The sequence below is a fragment of the Canis lupus genome, chromosome X (assembly GCF_003254725.2).
Source record: "Canis lupus dingo isolate Sandy chromosome X, ASM325472v2, whole genome shotgun sequence".
Taxonomy (NCBI): domain Eukaryota; kingdom Metazoa; phylum Chordata; class Mammalia; order Carnivora; family Canidae; genus Canis; species Canis lupus.
The window spans coordinates 61791166-61811606 of NC_064281.1; the positions used below are offsets into that span (position 1 = coordinate 61791166).

Below are 20441 nucleotides of genomic sequence, written 5' to 3' on the forward strand. Positions count from 1 at the left end.
AACTAATGAAGACAAAACAGCTATAAAATGAACTATCAAACAATAACTGTTATCCTCATATTGGTATTTTGCCAAATTTTATTCAGTAGCAAAATACCAAGCTACTCTATTTTCTATAATGCCAACTCCTGTAAGAAAGACGAATTACAAAGAAATGGAAATTTTGTAAAGGTATTTCAGTAGTGAAAAAATTATTTCATCCCCCAATTCAGGGAATCACACAGCTTGTTTCCTAACCTTGACCTTAGTGCTCAAGTAGAAAAACAGGTGCAACTGATGGATTTTTACAGCTTTAGGAAACCATGAGTTTCCTTATATGCTAAATCAGATTATCAAGCAAGCTCTCAATTTAGTTTGCCAGTGTGGTATTAAGGACTTCACCTCATTATCAGTCACCTACATCCAGAAAAATGAAGTTCCACAAAAACCATCTGGAAAAACAAAAACAAACAAACAAGCCATCTGGCCTCGTTCTGTATTCAAAACCTATACCTCTGCTCCAAAAACCTCTGGCAAACTCCCGCTGCTTTTAACCATACAACCCCCCCCCCTCAATTTCTAAGAAGTGGATAAAATAACTGAAAGGACACGTGACAGGAGCCCTGAACAAGGGTTCACACTCAAAAATCATCTCAGTCCCCCAACTCCTCCCACACTCGCCAAAGCAGTCCCACTTCCCAGGCAGCGGCGGCTACCAGGAAACCACAACAGAGTTACAGACACCTACCAATCAGCATCAGTGCCCTCATCTTCCCATAATTAGACCTAAAAGGTCACCTACATGCGCCTCACAGGGCCCCAGCCTTTGCCCTTCTCCCCTTTCCTAAACTCCAGCAGCAGCTTTTCAGACGGGAAAGGATACTCTCCATATTCAACGTGGTCCCACAACTTTTTTGGTGAGGCGACAGCCCAGAGCAATAGCACGAACTTGATAGGGTACTCAGAGTACCGCCCTATTTCTGACTAGCTGCCTGCCTCGCTCCTATAGGTTTACAATCCCACTTCCTGTTTCCGCTCACAGTTGGCCGGGGGTGGAGCCGCCTACGACCGAGGGGCGGGGCTGGTGTAACGCCAAAATGGCTGCTGCTCGGAGTAGCTGTTAGGGTGGGCAGTAGTCGCCTGGGGGCGTTGGCGGGCTCTAGGGGTTATGCCCCTCCCCCTAGTGTCTTTAAGCCAGCGCCTAACGGTTTTCGTCACTCTGCTAACCGCCTAGTTCTTTTGTCGTACTCTGAGCTCTTCTTAAACTTCCGCCCCAAACTCTTTCCTCAGATTTCACACTATCCTTGGCCTCTCCTTCTGTTCTCAGAGTTTGTCTTACGGATGAAGGAAAAGGTATAGGGTTTCTACAGTACTTTAAACATATATATAACCCTATGAAATGAGAACCTTCAGGGTTAGCGGGGGTGGGAATTTTCAGTTGCGAGGTTCAGTTTAAGTTTTTAAAAAGGTCATGATCTTTAAAGTTTTAAGTTAGAAGGGGAAGACAAAAGAGTAAGCCCAGGTTTAAGAGGCGAAGTTGTTGTGAAATACGAAGTTGTAATAAATTATTATTTTTTGGAGTGGATGGGTAAAATACGAAAATTACCATAAAATCGCTCCAAATTATAATTGACGGGAGGGTTTATTGAAACACTTGGTGCCTTTTATGTAACACCAAGATATCCAAGGAAATTTATTAGACACCATCTCTAGATTTGTGGAAAGAAGGGGGATCTTTGATGAAATCACTGCATTTAATTCAACACTTGGAAATTCCAAGAAATGCTTTGGAAAAAAAATAGAGTAATTATGCTCTTGCTGAGGAATTTTATATTTGGCTTTAAGTTTTTTCTCATCTTTAAAGTTTCAATATGTGGGGGAAATAATGAATATATAATGGCCTTTTTATCTTCAGGATTGTTTCCTGTTGCACCAAAATGGTTCTAAAAAAAAGGTACTGTTTTAGACTTTTGTGTTAATGACGTTTGGTAGGCTTCAGGCTGTTAACTAATTATGAGCCCTTGATCCTGGAAAACCTTTTATTTTTCCCCTAAAAGCTCAGGGAGAGTACGATAGAAAAGACTTTACATAAACGGAACTGTATAAAGATTATATTTATTTTTTTAATCTTGCTATATATGTTTCAGATGCAAGATTTACCTTTATAGAGACAGAAAAAACTTGGCACATGTAATGATTGTTTCATCACTTTCCACAATAGATAATTGTATTTCACTGAGAATTTTTTTTTGGTGTGAAAGTGAAAAATATTTTTAGAAGTTCTTCCTTAGATGCTTAATATGTATTAACAAAGTGCCTTCAATAAATCCACATATAGACTAGAACAATCCGCTAAAACTTAAGAATTTCCATGTCTTATGTTATTTCTAGTTATATATCGGTAACCTATAAATTAAGCCTTTTTTGAACTGTTTTTTAAATTGTTTTGCATATTGTTGAACTTCTTAAGATAGGGATCTTTAGGATAGAACAGGGTTTTTAGTAGAATTAAGATCTAAAAATATTTGTTCAGTTAGGAAGTTTGTTATTGTCCATGCTAGGAAATAAAATGCATAACCTATATCTTTGATTGACAAACTACTTAGAAGATTCAGAAATTGTTATTTATATGAGTTGTGAACTAATATTGACTCCAAAAATTGCCCTCATGTTTTTATCTTGGGCATCTTATCTTTTAAAGTTAGATTTAGAATTTATTTTTTAATCTTAGGCACAGTAATAGAAATATTTGAAGTATATGTATATTATTGCTGCTGTTGAAACAAGGAATTAAAAGATATTAAAATCATAAGCTGCTTTTATTATAAAAAAGTACTCAAAGGAAAGTCATCAACTTTTAATTGTTTTTATTAATAATTGAATACCTATAAAATATTTGTAAAACAGGAGTACAGAATAAAAAGCAATACAGGAAATCCATATGACCTAATTTAAGAAAAGTACCATTCCTTTTAAATTCCCTTGTGTACCCTTTCCCTAATCACATTTCTTTCCTTCCCTCCTTAGAGGCAACTGCTGTCTCAAATTTATATATAATTTCCCTGATTTAATTTACAGTTTTATCATAGTATTTGAATTCCTAAACAGTATTATTTACTGTTGTATATTTCTAAACTCTGCATAAATCAGTGTTTTTTCTTCTTTGACATGCTTTTGTAACTCATAATGTTCCTTGTCTGCCTGCATTATTGCTTATAACTGTAGTTCATTCTTTTTCACTGTTGTATTCCACTGTATGAACATTTTGTTAATTTTCATTCATTGTCCTAATGATTAATATTTGTGTTGTTTCCAGGTTAATATAGCCTGTAAGAATATACCAGTGTTATATTAACACATATTCTAAACAGTTAATTAAAATCAATAACTTAAGTCTCTTAAACATTATGATGAATTCTGGAAATGTTTATTCTATTATAGTTATAGTTAATGTTAAGCATTTTAAAGCTAGATTTATTTATTTTATTATTTTTTTAAATTTATGATAGTCTCACACACACACACACACACACACACACACAGAGAGAGAGGCAGAGACACAGGCAGAGGGAGAAGCAGGCTCCATGCACCAGGAGCCCCACGCGGGATTTGATCCTGGGTCTCCAGGATCGCGCCCTGGGCCAAAGGCAGGCGCTAAACCGCTGCTCCACCCAGGGATCCCTTAAAGTTAGATTTATTCTTTACCAATATCATTTTACTCTCTCCCCCAAGGAACTATTATTCATTTATTGTTTATTGTATTTATATTTCTTATTGTTTTGGGTTATCTTAGATCATGGCTTTGTTTCTTCCACTCTTCCAGATTTAGTAATACCTCTAACCCTGTCTCACCTAAATAGGCAGCTACCTTTTGCTCCTTTCAGCCTTTGAAAAGGGCTAATTATAAAAATAACATGTATAGGACCTCCCACTTGTTATTTTAATGATTGTTATTTTAATTTGGACCTCCCAAATTGTTATTTTAATGATAAAAATAACATGTATAGGACCTCCCAAATTGTTCTTTTGGAACTTAGTTAACTCTAAGTATGAAGATTTAACAGAAGTAGCATCAGTTTATCAGTTGATAAACCCAGATGTGGAAAATTTCAATTATAGATACTTAGAAAGATGTGTTTTAAAATATCTGAGAATTTTCACTAAGATAATGTAGATTTGAAGAACCAATACAGTATCTTAAGTTAACTCAGCATTATTGAATGTATTAAAATTTGACATTATTCAAATAAAGCTAATGTGGGAAATCATAATAATTCCTTCAGTAAATTGAATTATTTTCATGTTTAATCATTCTTAGTTCTGTAAATATTTTACAATCTACTGTGTTATAAAAAACAAGCTTTGCTTTTTACATTTTAAAATATTTATTTAAAAATATCTGTTAAAGTCTAAATTATATAATTTTTAAGATTTGATTTCAGTTGTTTTTTGACAACATGGCATTTTTCTTACATTTTACCAAATGATTTCAAGATGATCAGAAAATTAAATGGTACATATAATTAAACTTTCATTGAAGTAAGAGAAAGGACACCAGAAATTAGAATGGCATAGTGTGTGTAGTCTTAATCAAACTTTGGTGTTCTTGTTAAAAATACAGATGATTGGGACTCCCCTCTATAGATTCTGATAGAATAAACTTGGAATTGGTCCCAGAAGTCTATATTTTGTCTCTGTTTGTGTAATTGAAATGAATAACTTAATATAGGTTAATATACTATATTGTCTAGTAGCTCAATTTGGATGGAACTTCATACTTTACAAAATGCTTCTAATCTGAGGCAACCTGAAAAGGCATTATCATCCTCTTTTTACTAATTAAAAAAAAGACTCAGAGAGATCATATAATTTGCCCAAGCAAGTTTTAAGTAAGCTCTATACCCAAATGGGGGTTGAACTCACAGCCCCAAGATTAAAAGTCAAATGCTGAACTAATTGAGCCAGCCATGTGTCCCTGCCCAAGCGAAGTTTGAGTAAATGGAGTCAGTATTCAATTCAGGACTCATTGACTTGTAATCCAATACTTTTGAATGCTTATAGCAGATTGACAAGGAGGACTCATTAGACTACTTCTGCTTCCTTCTTTCTATAGTTTAAGAAGATTCAGTTTTCTTTTTTTTAATTTTTATTTATTTATGATAGTCACAGAGAGAGAGAGAGAGAGAGAGAGAGGCAGAGACACAGGCAGAGGGAGAAGCAGGCTCCATGCACCGGGAGCCCGACGTGGGATTCGATCCTGGGTCTCCAGGATCGCACCCTGGGCCAAAGGCAGGCGCCAAACCGCTGCACCACCCAGGGATTCCAGAAGATTCAGTTTTCTAGAATCCCTAGAGAGGTAGAAACTAAGGGTCTTTCTTACTTTTTAAGTTTTTATTTAAATTCCAGTTAACATACAGTGTAATATCAGTTTTGAGTGGACAATTTAGTGGTTCAACACTTAACATACAACACCTGGTGCTCATCACAAGTGCACTCTCTAATCCCCATCACTTATTTAACCCATCTCCCCACACACCCTTCACAGTTTACAAAATGCTTCTAATCTGAGGTAGCCATCAGGTAGCCTCTGGTAGCCTCTGGTAACCATCAGTTTTTTTCTCTATATTAAGGGCCTATTTCTTGGTTTGCCTTTCTCTTTTTTCATCCCATGATCATTTGTTTTGTTTTTTAAATTCTACCTATGAGTGAAATCATATGTTATTTGTCTTTCTCTGATTGATTGACTTAGTTTGCTTATCGTAATACTCTCTAGCTCCATCCATATCATAGGATCTTTTTTAAACTTATATAATTAAATTATTTACCATAGTCATTAATTTCAAATGTAGATTTCAGTTATTCATCCATTGCATATAAGACCCAGTGCTCATTACATCACTTAGTCTCCTTAATGCCCATCATCCAGTTACACCATCCCCCCTCCACTTCCCCTCCAGCAACCTTCACTCTGTTTCCTACAGTTAAGAGTCTCTTAGTATTTGTCTTCCTCTCTGATTTCATCTTATTTTATTTTTCCATTCCTTTCCCTATGATCCTCTGTTTTGTTTCTTTGTAGGGTCTTTCTTGCTCATAATGGGAAAAGTTTTTCCCTAGCAGGCAACAAACACCTAGCTGGTTTCATTTTTCTGTGGTTTTAATTTGCAGAATTTCCTAGCCTAGAACTGTTCAAGTGACAGGACAAAGATGAGAGCTATAAAAGAGGTAAAACGGGATCCCTGGGTGGCGCAGCGGTTTGGCGCCTGCCTTTGGCCCAGGGCGCGGTCCTGGAGACCCGGGATCAAATCCCACGTCGGGCTCCCGGTGCATGGAGCCTGCTTCTCCCTCTGCCTGTGTCTCTGCCTCTCTCTCTCTCTCACTGTGTGCCTATCATAAATAAATAAAAGTTTAAAAAAAAATAAAAATAAAAGAGGTAAAACTCTATTAGCTAAGGCAAATAGAAGATGAAGCAGGAATAGAAGTTTAAAGACAAGAAGAATGGGTTTGAGTGGCTGCAGTAGATGATATGAAAAATATCCAGTTTATAATTAGCAAGTGGGGGAGGAGCACAAGGAGACAAGATAAGTTGAATATAAGATTCAACTGAATAGAAAAAAGTCTTAGGAAAAATACATCTGCATATTTATCATTTTTATAAGTGACCATTTTTAGGATTTCATTGTTATTTTAATAATAAATGGTGATATTTAGTGATTGTAATACATAATTATCAGAAAGAGAATTTCTCTAGACTACGTTGATTTTTAACAGAGCACTCAAGGCTTTAAAATTTGCCTTTGCCAGAAAACCTTTGTAAAACTTGAATAATCAATGCAACTATATCTTGTTATTAAATGAGTTGATTGATTCTTAGAAGGTGAGATGGTGAGAAAGAATAAAGCATTTGCTATTATTAGAGATACTTTCCCACTTTGGGATGATTCCAAATTAGTTTTGAGAGTTGTATGATTCAGAATTTCTTTAATATAGGTGTAGGTGCTCATATAGAAACTCATTTTTAATAAAACGTTTCCTTATATCTATTATTTTACCGTCTAGGAGCTATTTGAAGAAAAGTCTTTAAGAGAAGAAAGAACAAAGATAAGAGACTTTTATCAGAAGGACAGGTGAAGACAAGGTAAAAAACAAACAAAACACTTGCTCTTTTAAAAGTGTACTACTCTGTACTCCTGTATCCCATTTTCATGGCTACAGCACCTACACACTTAGTTCTAAATACTGCTTTTATTTACTATTACTTTCTCATCATAGACTGTGGAATCTCAAGTCAAAATTCTGTCAAAGTCATTTTCATGATTTTAGAAATTTATCTGGTAACTGGTTCGAACAGAGTTAGCAAGCTTTTTAAATATTTGAATTCTCTATATTTTATTTTTTTTATTTTTTTTGAATTCTCTATATTTTAGTACACACATTCTATTAAGGCTCTTATTTTAATTCCAGTACAATTAACATATATTTTGTTATTTTCAAATATTATTTTTCCCTAAAATTAGCTATAATGTGGTCCACAATTATTCCCTCTGTGTCAGGATTTTTCAACTAATACTGTAGACATTTTGAGCTGATCATTTATTTGTTTTGGAGGATTGTCCTGTACATTGTAGGACATTTAGCAGTATCCCTGCCCTCTATATACACCTCTATATATACAGTAGCTTTCTACCACTTCCAAAGTTTTAACAACCAAAAATATCTCCGGAGATTGTCAAATATTCTCTGAAAGATAAAATCACTTCCATTTACGAACCACTACTCTATGTCTAGAATCATCTAGTGTTGCCTTTATATTAAATTGACAGATGTACAACAAAATATCTTTCAGCTTATTCTTTTTTAGGAATAGCCATAGCAAATGCAGTGCAATGATAGCATGTCTAGGTTTTCAACTGGTATACTGAAATTGGTAAAATTGAATCCAGGAAAGGTATCTTGAAGTCATTATAAATTTTTTTGCTTCAGGCCATTGGAAAGAACAAGACATTTAGCGTCATACAGAGCTAGGTTTGAATTTCTGGTTCCTATATTTAATATGTGATTATCAAGGGCAAGTTATGTAATCTCTTTGTATTTCAATTTCCTCACTCACAAAAACAGGGGTAATAATATCTATTTCTTAGGTTTATGATAAGGATTAAATGAGATTATCTTGAATGTTAGAATACTTAGAGCCTCTCAGAAATGATAGCTTAGTAATGTATTCTACAGCCAAAAAACCCTTAACAAATATGTAAACATCAAGAAAGGTATTTGAAACAAAAGAGAAAATCATATTGATATAAAACCATGGTACCTTGGTGCTTGAAAAATTGTGGCATTTCTGCTCACCACTTCTTGAGAAATAATTAATGTCAAGACAGGGGCCAGAGAAGAAGTTTCAAAAAGTGCCAGAAGGGCTTTGAGCAGACTAGACTATTTAATACTATTAGAATATTTAATATTCTTCTGTATAGAAAGAATGGCTTGATTGAATCTGCATAAAATCGTGGAGTGTATAGGTAGAGTAAATATGATTTTGTTCCTAGGATTTTTTAAAAGATTTTGTTTATTTATTTGGCAGAGAGAGAGAGAGAGAAAGAGAGAGAGAGCACACAAGCAGGGGGAGCAGCAGAGGGAGAGGAAAGGGCAGGTTCCACAATGAGCAGGGAGCCCGATGTAGGGCTCGATCCCAGAACTCTGAGATCATGACCCAAGCCAAAGGCAGATGCTTAACTGGCTCAGCCACCCAGGCACCCCTGTTCCTGAGGTCTTGAGCAACTAAGAGAAGGTAACCTTCCCACAACTCAGCCTACTCAATGATAGAGGGAAGTATTCTTTTGTTTGCTTGTTTTTAATAAGCTTGTAGTATATGCTCTCAATATTAAATGAGTCACTTTGTAGCTTTCTAAGAAAATTTATTTTTATGAGAAACTTTAAAATATAGAAGATATAAAAATAATATATTAAACATCCATGTTTCTACCTCCAAGAATTGACAGCAGTGAAATTTTTTTAAGGATTTATTTATTTTTGAGAGACGGGGAGGAGGAGCAAAGGGAGGAAGACAGACTCCTCACTGAGCATGGAGCCTAACAGATCTTAGGACCCTGAGATCAGGACCTGAGCCAAAACCAAGAGTTGAATACTTAATAGATTACACCACCCTGGTACCCCGACAACAGGACAACAGTCAACATTGTGTCACACCTGTTTCCAGTTCTTTTTAAAATAAAATAAATAAAACAATATAGTGAAGTTGAAGTCTCCTTTGACTACACTCACTAGTCTTATTCTATTCTCCCTTCTGGAAACAGCTACTTAGTATTATGTGTATCCTTTTCCATGAAGAAATATGCATTCATGGAAAATATACAATATTTTATACATGTTTTTAAATTTATATCATTATTACACTTAATATATATCTAGGTTCCATAGCTTTTACTCAGTATTACTTTTGAGATCTACCCATGTTGTTTCTACATTTGTATATATAATAATTTATCATATAAATATGGCTCATTTATCCATCCCCTCTTCATGGCCGTTTATAGGTGGCTTTTATTTTCTTTTCCAATTAAAGAAATGCTGCAGTACTAAATGTATAACACTCTACACATTTGCAAGAGTTCTCTAAGGTATATGCTGGAAGTAGAATTACTGGGACATAGGGTAGAAATAGCTATATTAAGATATTAAGATAAATGAAAAAGTACCATTTTATATGTTAAAAAGGTTTTGTATACTGAAAATGAAGATTCAAAAAGGAGTTAAATTTATATGCATTTAATGGAGGAATTTATGGCTTTTATTTAGGATAGTTTAGAAGTCAGATATGCCTACTTATTTCAAGAAAAGTTCAATGAAATATTGATTGCCTACTGTATGCTCAGAACTGCACAAGTGATATCATCAGAAACAGGATACTGAGCTGGATGGATGAATCCAGAATAGCTTTCATTATGCTCTTAATTCAGTCAAAAGGAAAGACTATCTACAGGACAAGATCAATGTACCAGACAAAAGTATACCAAGTGTGAGTATATCAGGTTCATTGCCTGTTTGATTTGCATAACCCTGGTCTAGAAGGTTTGTCATATGCTTTCCTCTTCTCTGAACCTCACAATTTTAAAGGCCATTGTCGATCAGTTGTTGCTGAGGTATACTTAAAGTTAACGTATCCATATATATTATGCTTTCCTAAAATGCGTATTGAGTAAAGCATGTGAAGATATAGAGGGGAGATATATATAATCACTTGATCTATCATAAAACTAGAATAAAAGAGACAGTCAATTAAAAGGCAAATTCTGATAAGAATGTAAAAAAATAAGATTTAATGAAAAAAATGTAGAACAATGAGAAGTTAGTCCTATGGAAATTCTTGAGAGGAGCTAATTCAAATGGTATTTATTAGATTTTTCATAGAACTTTTCATTGAGATTATCACTTTCACCACAACAAGTCTCAAATTCCATATTCGGCCAAAAAAAGGCTTAACATCTCATTTCACAAATTATTCCAGACCATATGTAACTCAGTTTTCTGAAATCAAAACAGTGAATTTATATGGTAACTAAATTCAGTTGACCTCTTTCTAAGTCAGGTCCTAACTGAAGCTTAATGAAACCTACGCAGTGATCCAGACTACATAAAATTTAATGATTATTTCTATTTTTTTTAAGATTTAATTCTTTGTAAAAAGAAATCATCCAACATTCCATGTCTATCTAAGTGAAGTTTCCCTAACTGGAGGTAAGATACAAAGTTTAGAAAGGCACAAATATATGAATTGGAAGAAAAAAAGACAGGTATTGGAACTTGCTAAAGACCATACATCAAGTGAGTGTGAATTAAGCCTTTCATTTTTTATTTCACCCTACAGATAACTCATCATTTAAAGATATATTTATGAACAGGGTAGAAAGGCTCATCTTGAAAATTCCCTTTGTCAATTACATTAATAAAGTATAGTTTTAATAAAATACGGTTTTAAGCAGTTATTCAACTTTGGATAGAGGGAGGGAAAGAAAGATTATTTACATATATTTGATAAATATATTTTCTATTATATTATTCTTTTATATTCTTTTTATTTACACTAGTAGTGGTTCTTTGTTAGTGTTCCTTTCTCCTTTCTTATTAGCCTTTCCCTAATTTTTTTCTTACTAATTTTCATATTCATCCTTGGTACCAATACTTTTGGATACTTTTAAAGTCATGCTTAACCAAGGAATCTCAAGCTCAACCTAGATTTCTATGTGTATTTTCAGAAAGGTTACTAGGATAGGATACAGTTCAGTTAAGGTAAAGCTTTAATTCAAAGTGTCATGTTGGGATGCCTGAGAGGCTCAGCAGTTGAGCATCTGCCTTCCACTCAGGTTGTGATCCTGGGATCCTGGGATAGAGTTCCCCATCTGGCTTCCCTCGGGAAGCCTGCTTCTCCCTCTGCCTGTGTCCCCTCTCTCTCTTTGCTTCTTGTGAATAAATAAATAAAATCTTTAAAAAATTAAAATAAAATAAAAATGCCATATTATGCAAAGAGGGGCCATGCCAGGTGCATGAGTGTATAAATGTTCTAATACCTCATGTTTCTTAATATTTGCTAGGAGCCTATCAACCTCTAAAAAGGTGCCATTTAGAAATTTGGTGTCAAATAATTCAAGTGGTACAACCACTATAGTAATCACTGTGGTAAACAACTTTGGTTACTATATAAATTGTTATTATCTTTTTATTTATATGCCTTATCTCTGCAATTAGCTTGGAAGCATTTTTAGGACCAGGTCATCTTATTCCTTATATGACTTCTGACCCCTGGAACCAACTAATTTCCTTGCATATAATTGAAACTTAGTACATCTTTATTGTTGATGAAGTTTTATTATTACTTTTTAAATTAGAGCAATTTCTTGTATTCATAGAGCTTCTTGTTTTTATATCTAGTTACATTTTCATGATTGGGAGGTATATGCAAATACTTGAGGAGTAAGAGATTTGGAACAGATTAATTAGCTGAAAAGAGAAGAAAAAGAGACTCTTAGTTTATTTTCAGTAGGCAGGAATGCCTGTTAATTTCTCTCTAAATGAATACATCTGAAGTTGAGAACTGACTGTTCAATACAATTAGTAGATTATTTATATTTAAACATATTAGATTATTTTAATTCCAGTCAGTAACTGAGCATGAATTAGCTTCCAACAGAATCAGCAATGGAAAATACTCTCTTATGAACCTCAGGTGTTTTTGGTCTGATAATGATAAAAATTAACTAATTTTGGTGCTAGCAGAGTTGTTCCTGATTTTATAACTCTGATATCTTTATAAATGGTATAAGATCTAATGGTATAAGTTAGTTGAATGATGGTCCTATAATTTTAAAGTTATGAAATAACATATATGGGAATATCCTTAGAATACCTTTCAAGATAAAAGATATCTACCCCCACAATAAAAGATGATTTTCATTGTGAATGGCTAAAAATGAAGACCATGCCAAAATACCATGTAGTTAGGTGTTACAGGGAGCAAGTTCTGGTTTATTATTTTTTAACTGTATATGAAGCATTTTAGTGATAGAGATTTAGTAAGAACTTTTAAATATTGGCCTTCTCTAAAATGGAATAGTCAAAGGAGTATCTTTAAGCATGTAATCATAGGACAAGTTGAGATCACAAACTTCACAGAGGAGACACAGATTTTATGAAACCAATAGCTTCCTTTTCTTCATGAAGCAGACTTGTGATTTCACTTACCCTTGGAATTTTGTTATTACAGGAGGGTTATCCTAATGTCTTTGTGCTAATGTCATGACAGGGGATATTTTTGTTGAATCTAATTAATGAATGAACATTTTTAGATACCTTCTATTTTCCCACAACTGTGGGTGAAAAAGTAATGTAAGACATGAATGTGTCCTCGAGGAAGTTATAACTCCGTTATAGAAATCAAACCATCATATATTAAGCAATTAGAAAACAGTAAGTGTTAACTTTGCATCACTGGCTTGACATAGAAAATACCAGTGTTGACTAGAATGCTCAAGGTTTCAGGAAAGACATCAGACTTAAAAGCTTAGGATAGATCACAGGCAAAAGGAGAGCAATTCCAGATAGGTAGTATGACATGATCAAAGAGATGGAATAAAGATTAATACATATTTACATTACAGGACTATGCCTGTGTTGATATAGGCAGTAACCCCACTTTAAATCCTAATTGGGAGACTATGAAACTCTAGTGTTTATAAAGTTAAGTAATGTATTTCTTGTTTATTCCATGGCATATATTCACTAACTGGAAGTGCTAACAATCAAAAGAGCATATCAATGATAATATCTTAGTAACATTTTCCTAGTTAACTTTATCCAAAGTAGTAGAGTTAAAGAGTTACTCTTTAAAAGGTAGTTTAGAGCTGTGTGATACTAAAATAGTTTTACAAGTTCCAGAACCAGATGAGTGAGACTGAGAAATCAGTTATCCCTTGTTTACTGGTTGATGTTTATGGCATCATTACACTATCTTACACATTAACAAACACAAAAGTACAGCTTTTACTGTACTGCCTATATAGTGAGACTATTTATTTTTTACATTGCACTTAACATTACACAATAGCAATGATGCTACAATAAGGCCTTATTATTGCTAAATAACTCAATGAGCGATTAATAATGTGACAATTTATAAGTTGTGAATAAAATTAAGGTTTATAGTATGGAAAGATGTGTTCTTTTATATTTGGCCCTTTGAATAAGTTTTAAACTTATATCTTATTGGATGGGAGATCAAATATCATACAATTCTAATAGAAAAGTGAAAAAGAACCCAATTTAGGCATTTGAACCAAAAGAAATGCTATTTTGACTCAAGTGGATTTGGACAATATTTTGATAGTTTGAATCATTAATTTTAGAAATTGATAGTGTTGGTTCCTGTTCAGACTGGTTAACTGCATGTGATTTAAAGATAAATTTTTGTATAAACAAAATGGATTTTGAATTTGGTATAAATTAACTATAAAATATGTTTCATTAAATTATTGCTCTTCTTTTTTTACGAGATATATGTTTTAATTTTTTTATTGGAGTTCAATTTGCCAACATATACCATAACACCCAGTGCTCATCCTGCCAAGTGCCCCCCTCATTGCCCATCACCCAGTCACCCCAACCCCCTGCCCACTTCCCCTTGCACTACCTCTTGTTCATTTCCCATAGTTAGGTGTCTCTCATGTTTTGTCACCCTCACTGATATTTTCACTCATTTTTTCTCTTTCCCTTTATTCCCTTTCACTAATTTTTATATTCCCCAAATGAATGAGACCATATAATGTTTGTCCTTTTCCGATTGACTTATTTCACTCAGCATAATACCCTCCAGGTCCCTCCATGTCGAAGCAAATAGTGGGTATTTGTCGTTTCTAATGGCTGAGTAATATTCCATTGTATACATAAACCACATCTTCTTTATCCATTCATCTTTTGATGGACACCGAGGCTCCTTCCACAGTTTGTCTATTGTGGACATTACTGCTATAAACATCGGAGTACAGGTGCCCGGGCGTTTCATTGCATCTGAATCTTTGGGGTAAATCCCCAGCAGTGCAATTGCTGGGCAGATCTATTTTTAACTCTTTGCGGAACCTCCACACAGTTTTCCAGAGTGGCTGCGCCAGTTCACATTCCCACCAACAGGGCAAGAGGGTTCCCCTTTCTCCACATCCTCTCCAACATTTGTTGTTTCCTGTCTTGTTAATTTTCACCATTCTCACGAGTGTGAGGTGGTATCTCATTGTGGTTTTGATTTGTATTTCCCTGGTGGCCAGTGATGTGGAGCATTTTCTCATGTGCGTGTTGGCCATGTCTATGTCTTCCTCTGTGAAAATTCTGTTCATGTCTTTTGCCCATTTCATAATTGGATTGTTTGTTTCTTTGCTGTTGAGTTTAATAAATTCTTTATAGATCTTGGAAACTAACCCTTTATCTGATACGTCATTTGCAAATATTACTCTTTTTCTTAAAGTATGAAATAAAGTTCAAGTTCTTAGTCTGTGGAAGTTACTAGGAAGAATTCAGATTGTTGTTTACACATGATATAGAAGAAATGGTGTCTGATATTTGATAGTTTGTGTTCAGGGAGGTTACAGAGCAATAGTTCAGCTTCTTTGGATATTTGTAATAAAAGCATGTATATTAGAAGAACCAAGGGAACTCTTCAGTAATAACTCTATATATTGAACAAAATTATAAATATATAAACATCGGTGTGCAGGTGTCCCGGCCTCGGTGTCCATCGAAAGATGAATGGATAAAGAAGATGTGGTTTATGTATACAATGGAATATTACTCAGCCATTAGAAATTACAAATACCCACCATTTGCTTCAACATAGATGGAACTGGAGGGTATTATGCTGAGTGAAATAAGTCAATTGGAGAAGGACAAACATTATATGTTCTCATTCATTTGGGGAATATAAATAATAGTGAAAGGGAATAGAAGGGAAGGGAGAAGAAATGGGTAGGAAATATCAGAAAGGGAGACAGAACATAAAGACTCCTAACTCTGGGAAATGAACTAGGGGTGGTGGAAGTGGAGGAGGGCAGGGGTTGGGGGTGAATGGGTGACGGGCACTGAGGGGGCACTTGACGGGATGAGCACTGGGTGTTATTCTGTATGTTGGCAAATTGAACACCATTAAAAAATAAATTTATTATTTAAAAAAAAACCGCATTGTTAAAATGTGAAAAGAAAATAAAAACCCCAAAGCTGTTACCCCGTAATTCCCATGGTATCATTTGAAATCTAAGGCTAAAACTTCAAAAAAATTATAAATATATATTAAATTAATATACATTAAAAATATAATAAAAACGGTTCCAAATCAAAAAGGTAGTTTTGTGCAATGTCCTTAAAATAGCTGACATTCCGACTGTTTAGAATAGAATCATATAAAATTAGAGATGCTATGCTAAGTTTCTTAATAACCTAGTCCAATCCTTTTATTTCACAGAGGAGACTGGAGTTCAAAGTGATGAGGTGACTTGCCAAGTTCTATACACAGTATTAGAGTCAATATTAAAATCCAGATATCCTCTTTTGCAAATCCAGTATTTTTGTTTTTATTATAACATATTGCCTATATGAGACAAGGTATGATTTGAACAGTGTTGTTAAAAAAGATACTAACCCTGATAAATCTTATCATCATCCTCTCCTATACCATAAATTCCTCATTAGTGATTCCTATGTAATCTTGTTATAATATACCCTAAAGAGAACAATATATTATAGACAACAAGCTTAGATACAGAAAGGCTTTTGTATATTTATCTTTGTTTTGTTTAGTTTGAATAGATAGGCTCAAAGTCTAAACACACATACCATATATCTGTTTATCTATCTAAAACACTGAGGTTTTCCTCTCATCCCTGTTCCTTACTGCCTGAACTTCTCTGTTTCTTAATCCACAAATAGGCAACCTATTTCTTTTGTTATTTTTAAATATCATTTCAGAGAATGTTTGCAAATATAAATATACAGTTATGTTTTATCTCTAAGAGTGGTTTCTTTTTGTCCCCATGATTAAAAACTGTGTGTGAAGTCCATGGCAAGATCCTCACTTCTTTTTTTACTATTTGAGAGAGAGAGAGAGAGAGAGAGAGAGAGCGCCTATGCCTGCCTCAGCAGAGTGTGGGGCAGAGGGAAGAGCAGAGGAAGATACAGACTCCCCGCTGAGCATGGATCCTGATGCAAGGCTCTATCCGGGATCCTAGGATCATGACCTGAGCCAAAGGCAGATACTTCACCAGCTATGCCACCCAGGAGCCAGGTCCTCACTTTTTGATACCACTTTTCTTTATCAGTAAGTCTTTGGTTCCTTCTGTCAGCCTGCCTTCACTTACTCTATACTGAACAGAAATCACTCAAAATTTCTCTCTGTTAGGTACATATCACTCCACAGTTTCTAGTTGATGACACGGGTTTTTTTTTCCTTTCTACATATTCCTTTGGCTATTTTTATGGGAAGGGAACTTAGATACTGGGACTCAAATTTGGTTCTTACCAAGACATTGTACCATATATTTTATAACTTAAAAATTTTGTAGGATCAGGAAAGGATTACCAGGAATTATATATCCAGGTTCTCAAAGTACTTTTTTTGTTTGTTTTTTTAATATATAATTAGTGGTGTTTTGTTAAGGACTCTGCAATGTTTAGGGTACTGTGATGAGCACTTTACATAATACATTCTCTCATTTTAATTTTCATAGCATTCATGTATACAGAAATTTAGATACATTTTATAAATGAAAATGAGACTTTAATTTTATAAATGAGAGAGAGACTTTATAAACTTAAGTAATTTACCCGTGACTCCTTAGTTATTAAGTGGCAGAACTGGAATTTGAATCTCTTTCAGTCTAATAATTCCGAAAACTAAAACCTTTGACACTTTTGCACCCAGATAGCTAATGTAAAATGACCAAAATACAATAATTATTTATTTGATGCTAATCATAATGTAAGCTGATCACTTTGTGAATTTTTAAATATGTCTCATATTAACAGTTTGATTTTGATTTTATATTTCTTAGTTCATTTTGACATACTACAGAGCTTAATAATACCTCAAGAAAGCTGGTTCCAGAAGGATTCTAAAATATTCTGAGAAATTCTTTTGATTTCCAAATATTTGATTTTTTCACGTGTTTTCCAATGTTGCTAAATGTGTTATGCATAGTAGTCTAAACTTCATTGTATACAAATGATGAAATACCTATTAAGTAAATCCAACATAAAACTACAAAAAAGTGCAAGAGAGAATTTCTAATATCTTTTATCCTTCAAAGACATGTAATAAAAAAAGGCTAAAAGAGGGATGCATGGGTGGCTCAGCAGTTGAGCATCTACGTTTGTCTCAGGGTGTGATCCCAGGGTGCTGGGATTGAGTCCCAAATTGGGCTCTCTGCAAGGAGCCTGCTTCTCTCTCTGCCTATGTCTCTGACTCTCTCTCATGAATAAATATTTTTTTTAAAAAAAGGCTAGAAGAACATCTAAGAAAAGTATAATCTCTTTTAACATGCTTTTTAAGGTTACTGAAACTTTAAAAAGTCAAAAGGAATTTCAGATCAATTAGCATTTAATTAAAATTTAATTTAAATGCTAAAATACATCTAGTGTGCTAATACATATTTAGTCTGTCATGTTTCCTGACTTTATAATATACGTGCTGTTGTTGCATTTCACTGACATTTCCCCACCTAGTAATTTAATTTTGAGGTATAATAAATTGCTCAGTTAGGTGGTCATTAAGGTATAAACTAATTTCCTAGATCCTGTATCTTCTAAGATAATTTCTAAGATAATGTAATACTCAATTATGAACATAAGTATAATAGCCAATAATAGCAGCTCAAAAGGGATTCCTATACTAAATGTAATCTTCTATAACAGTATTTTTGTTGGCTATAATTATCCTTTACAATAGATTGCTTTTAGAGAGTGACAGTAAAAGGTTGAGGATAGCAAGGATTTGAAGGATACAATTGCTAAAATAAGATTGCCCTTAAGGAAAAAAATAAAGAAGAGTAATGAGAGGTGAATTTTACTCATATTTGTGGCAAGTCAGGTACTTAACTATTCTCAGAGTAGTGAAGAATAAGAATTAATTGGACAGTGTCTAGAGAATCCGAGGATTTAAAAATTTCAAATTGAAATCAAAGAATCCATTTATTAGAATAACAGCAACAGCAAGATGTATTAACAGGAAAACAGAAGTATTCAGAAGTATCGAAGAGCTTTATACCCATGAGGAACAAGATACATATTGAAGTGGAAAAACCCATGCTAAAAAAACAAATAATATTGTAAATATGAAAAGTCTTAAATTTAGAAAGGATAGTGGAAAATCTAGGGTTCTTAGTGAAAAAGTCTGAAAGTTTTAGGGATATAGATGCATATAATATGCATTATAAATGCATATAATATGCAATATAAATGAATGATTTGGTTTTCTAGATAGGCCCAGAAAAGCACATTTCCAAGGTGAGGAGACAAGAAAATAGTTACAAAATGTGAAATGACTTATTGGTTAATTATTTCAACTAGTTAATTGGTCAATAAAAAATGAAAGAACTTGATCTTGAGGTCAGAGCTCATAAATATAGGCATAGTAATAGTAACTATGTAGTTTAGTTCATCTCATAATCAGAGAAATTAGATACAGAATTTTAGAGATGTCATATAAAACTAAAAACTGAAATGAGCCATATCAATAAATCTGTTTATTTTCTAGCTCTTAGTATACTCTGATACATCTTTGGAAAGGAATTTTTATAGGAAACAATTCATCTTTGTAGCTTCTGTGGGAACCTAATTTATTTAGTTGAACAGGCACCATTTCAAGTTACACATTATGATAATACATGGCATACAGTTTAAATAGGAACAAGAAGACTCAAGGTCCCCAGACTTGAAGGCATCCTAAAGGTACTCTAATTTAGCCCATTTTCTAGTTAATTCAGGAATCATCTCTTGTATAATGTAATCAGTAATCTATGACAAAATACAGCTGTGATCAGGATTTTTACATATTGATTATTTTCTATATAAACATATTCTTGGAAGCCAAATAGTTCTTTTGTTTTGTGCAATACAGCATCATTTTCTTTTTTTTTAAATACAGTGCTTTGTTAGTTTCTGGTGTACAATATTGTGATTCAGTAATTCTGTACATCACCTGATGCTCAACAGGATAAATGTACTCCTTAATCCTCATCACCTATTAAACCCATATCCCCATGCCCCCCTCTGGTAACCATCAGTTTGTTCTGTATAATTAAGAGTATGTTTCTTGATTTGTCTCTCTCCTGTTTTCCCTTTACTCACTTGTTTTGTTTCTTAAATTGCACATATGAGTGAAATCATATGGTGTTTGTGTTTCTCTGACTTATTTCACTTAGCATTATATATTTTAGCTCCATCTGTGTCATTGAAAATGATAAGATTTTTTTCAGGACTGAATAATATTCCATTATATATGCCACCCTTCTTTATCCATTCATCAATTGATGGACACTTGGGCTTCTTCCACATATTGACTATTATTGTAAATAATGCTATTATAAACATAGGGGTGTGTGTATCCTTCTGAATTAATGTATTTGTATTCTCTGGATAAATACCCATTAGTGTGATTGGTGGATCAAAGGTAATTCTACATTTAAATTCTTGAGGGAGACCATGAAGATAGATTAAGGGAAATAAACGACAGCCTGAGGAAGAAAAACCTACATTTAATTGGTGTTCCCGAGGGTGCCAAAAGGGACAGAGGGCCAGAATATGTATTTGAACAAATTCTAGCTGAAAACTTTCCTAATCTGGGAAGGGAAACAGGCATTCAGATCCAGGAAATAGAGAGATCCCCCCCTAAAATCAATAAAAACCGTTCAACACCTCGA

At 33.9% G+C, this 20441-nt stretch overlaps 1 protein-coding gene across 2 annotated transcripts in view; it reads left to right on the top strand.

Annotated features, from left to right (window-relative positions):
• Positions 1 to 1058: 1058 nt before the first annotated feature.
• TENT5D (terminal nucleotidyltransferase 5D) overlaps positions 1059 to 20441 on the top strand; it is a 91429-nt gene continuing 72046 nt past the window's right edge. Inside the window, exons 1-3 of one of the 2 annotated variants that reach the window (XR_003143937.3) lie at positions 1059 to 1332; positions 7036 to 7114; positions 9793 to 10006. The gene's annotated coding sequence lies outside the window, so the exon portion shown is untranslated. Of the gene's footprint in view, positions 1333 to 7035; positions 7115 to 9792; positions 10007 to 20441 lie in introns of those variants that run through there. The other variant, XM_049107387.1, reaches the window with a different exon arrangement.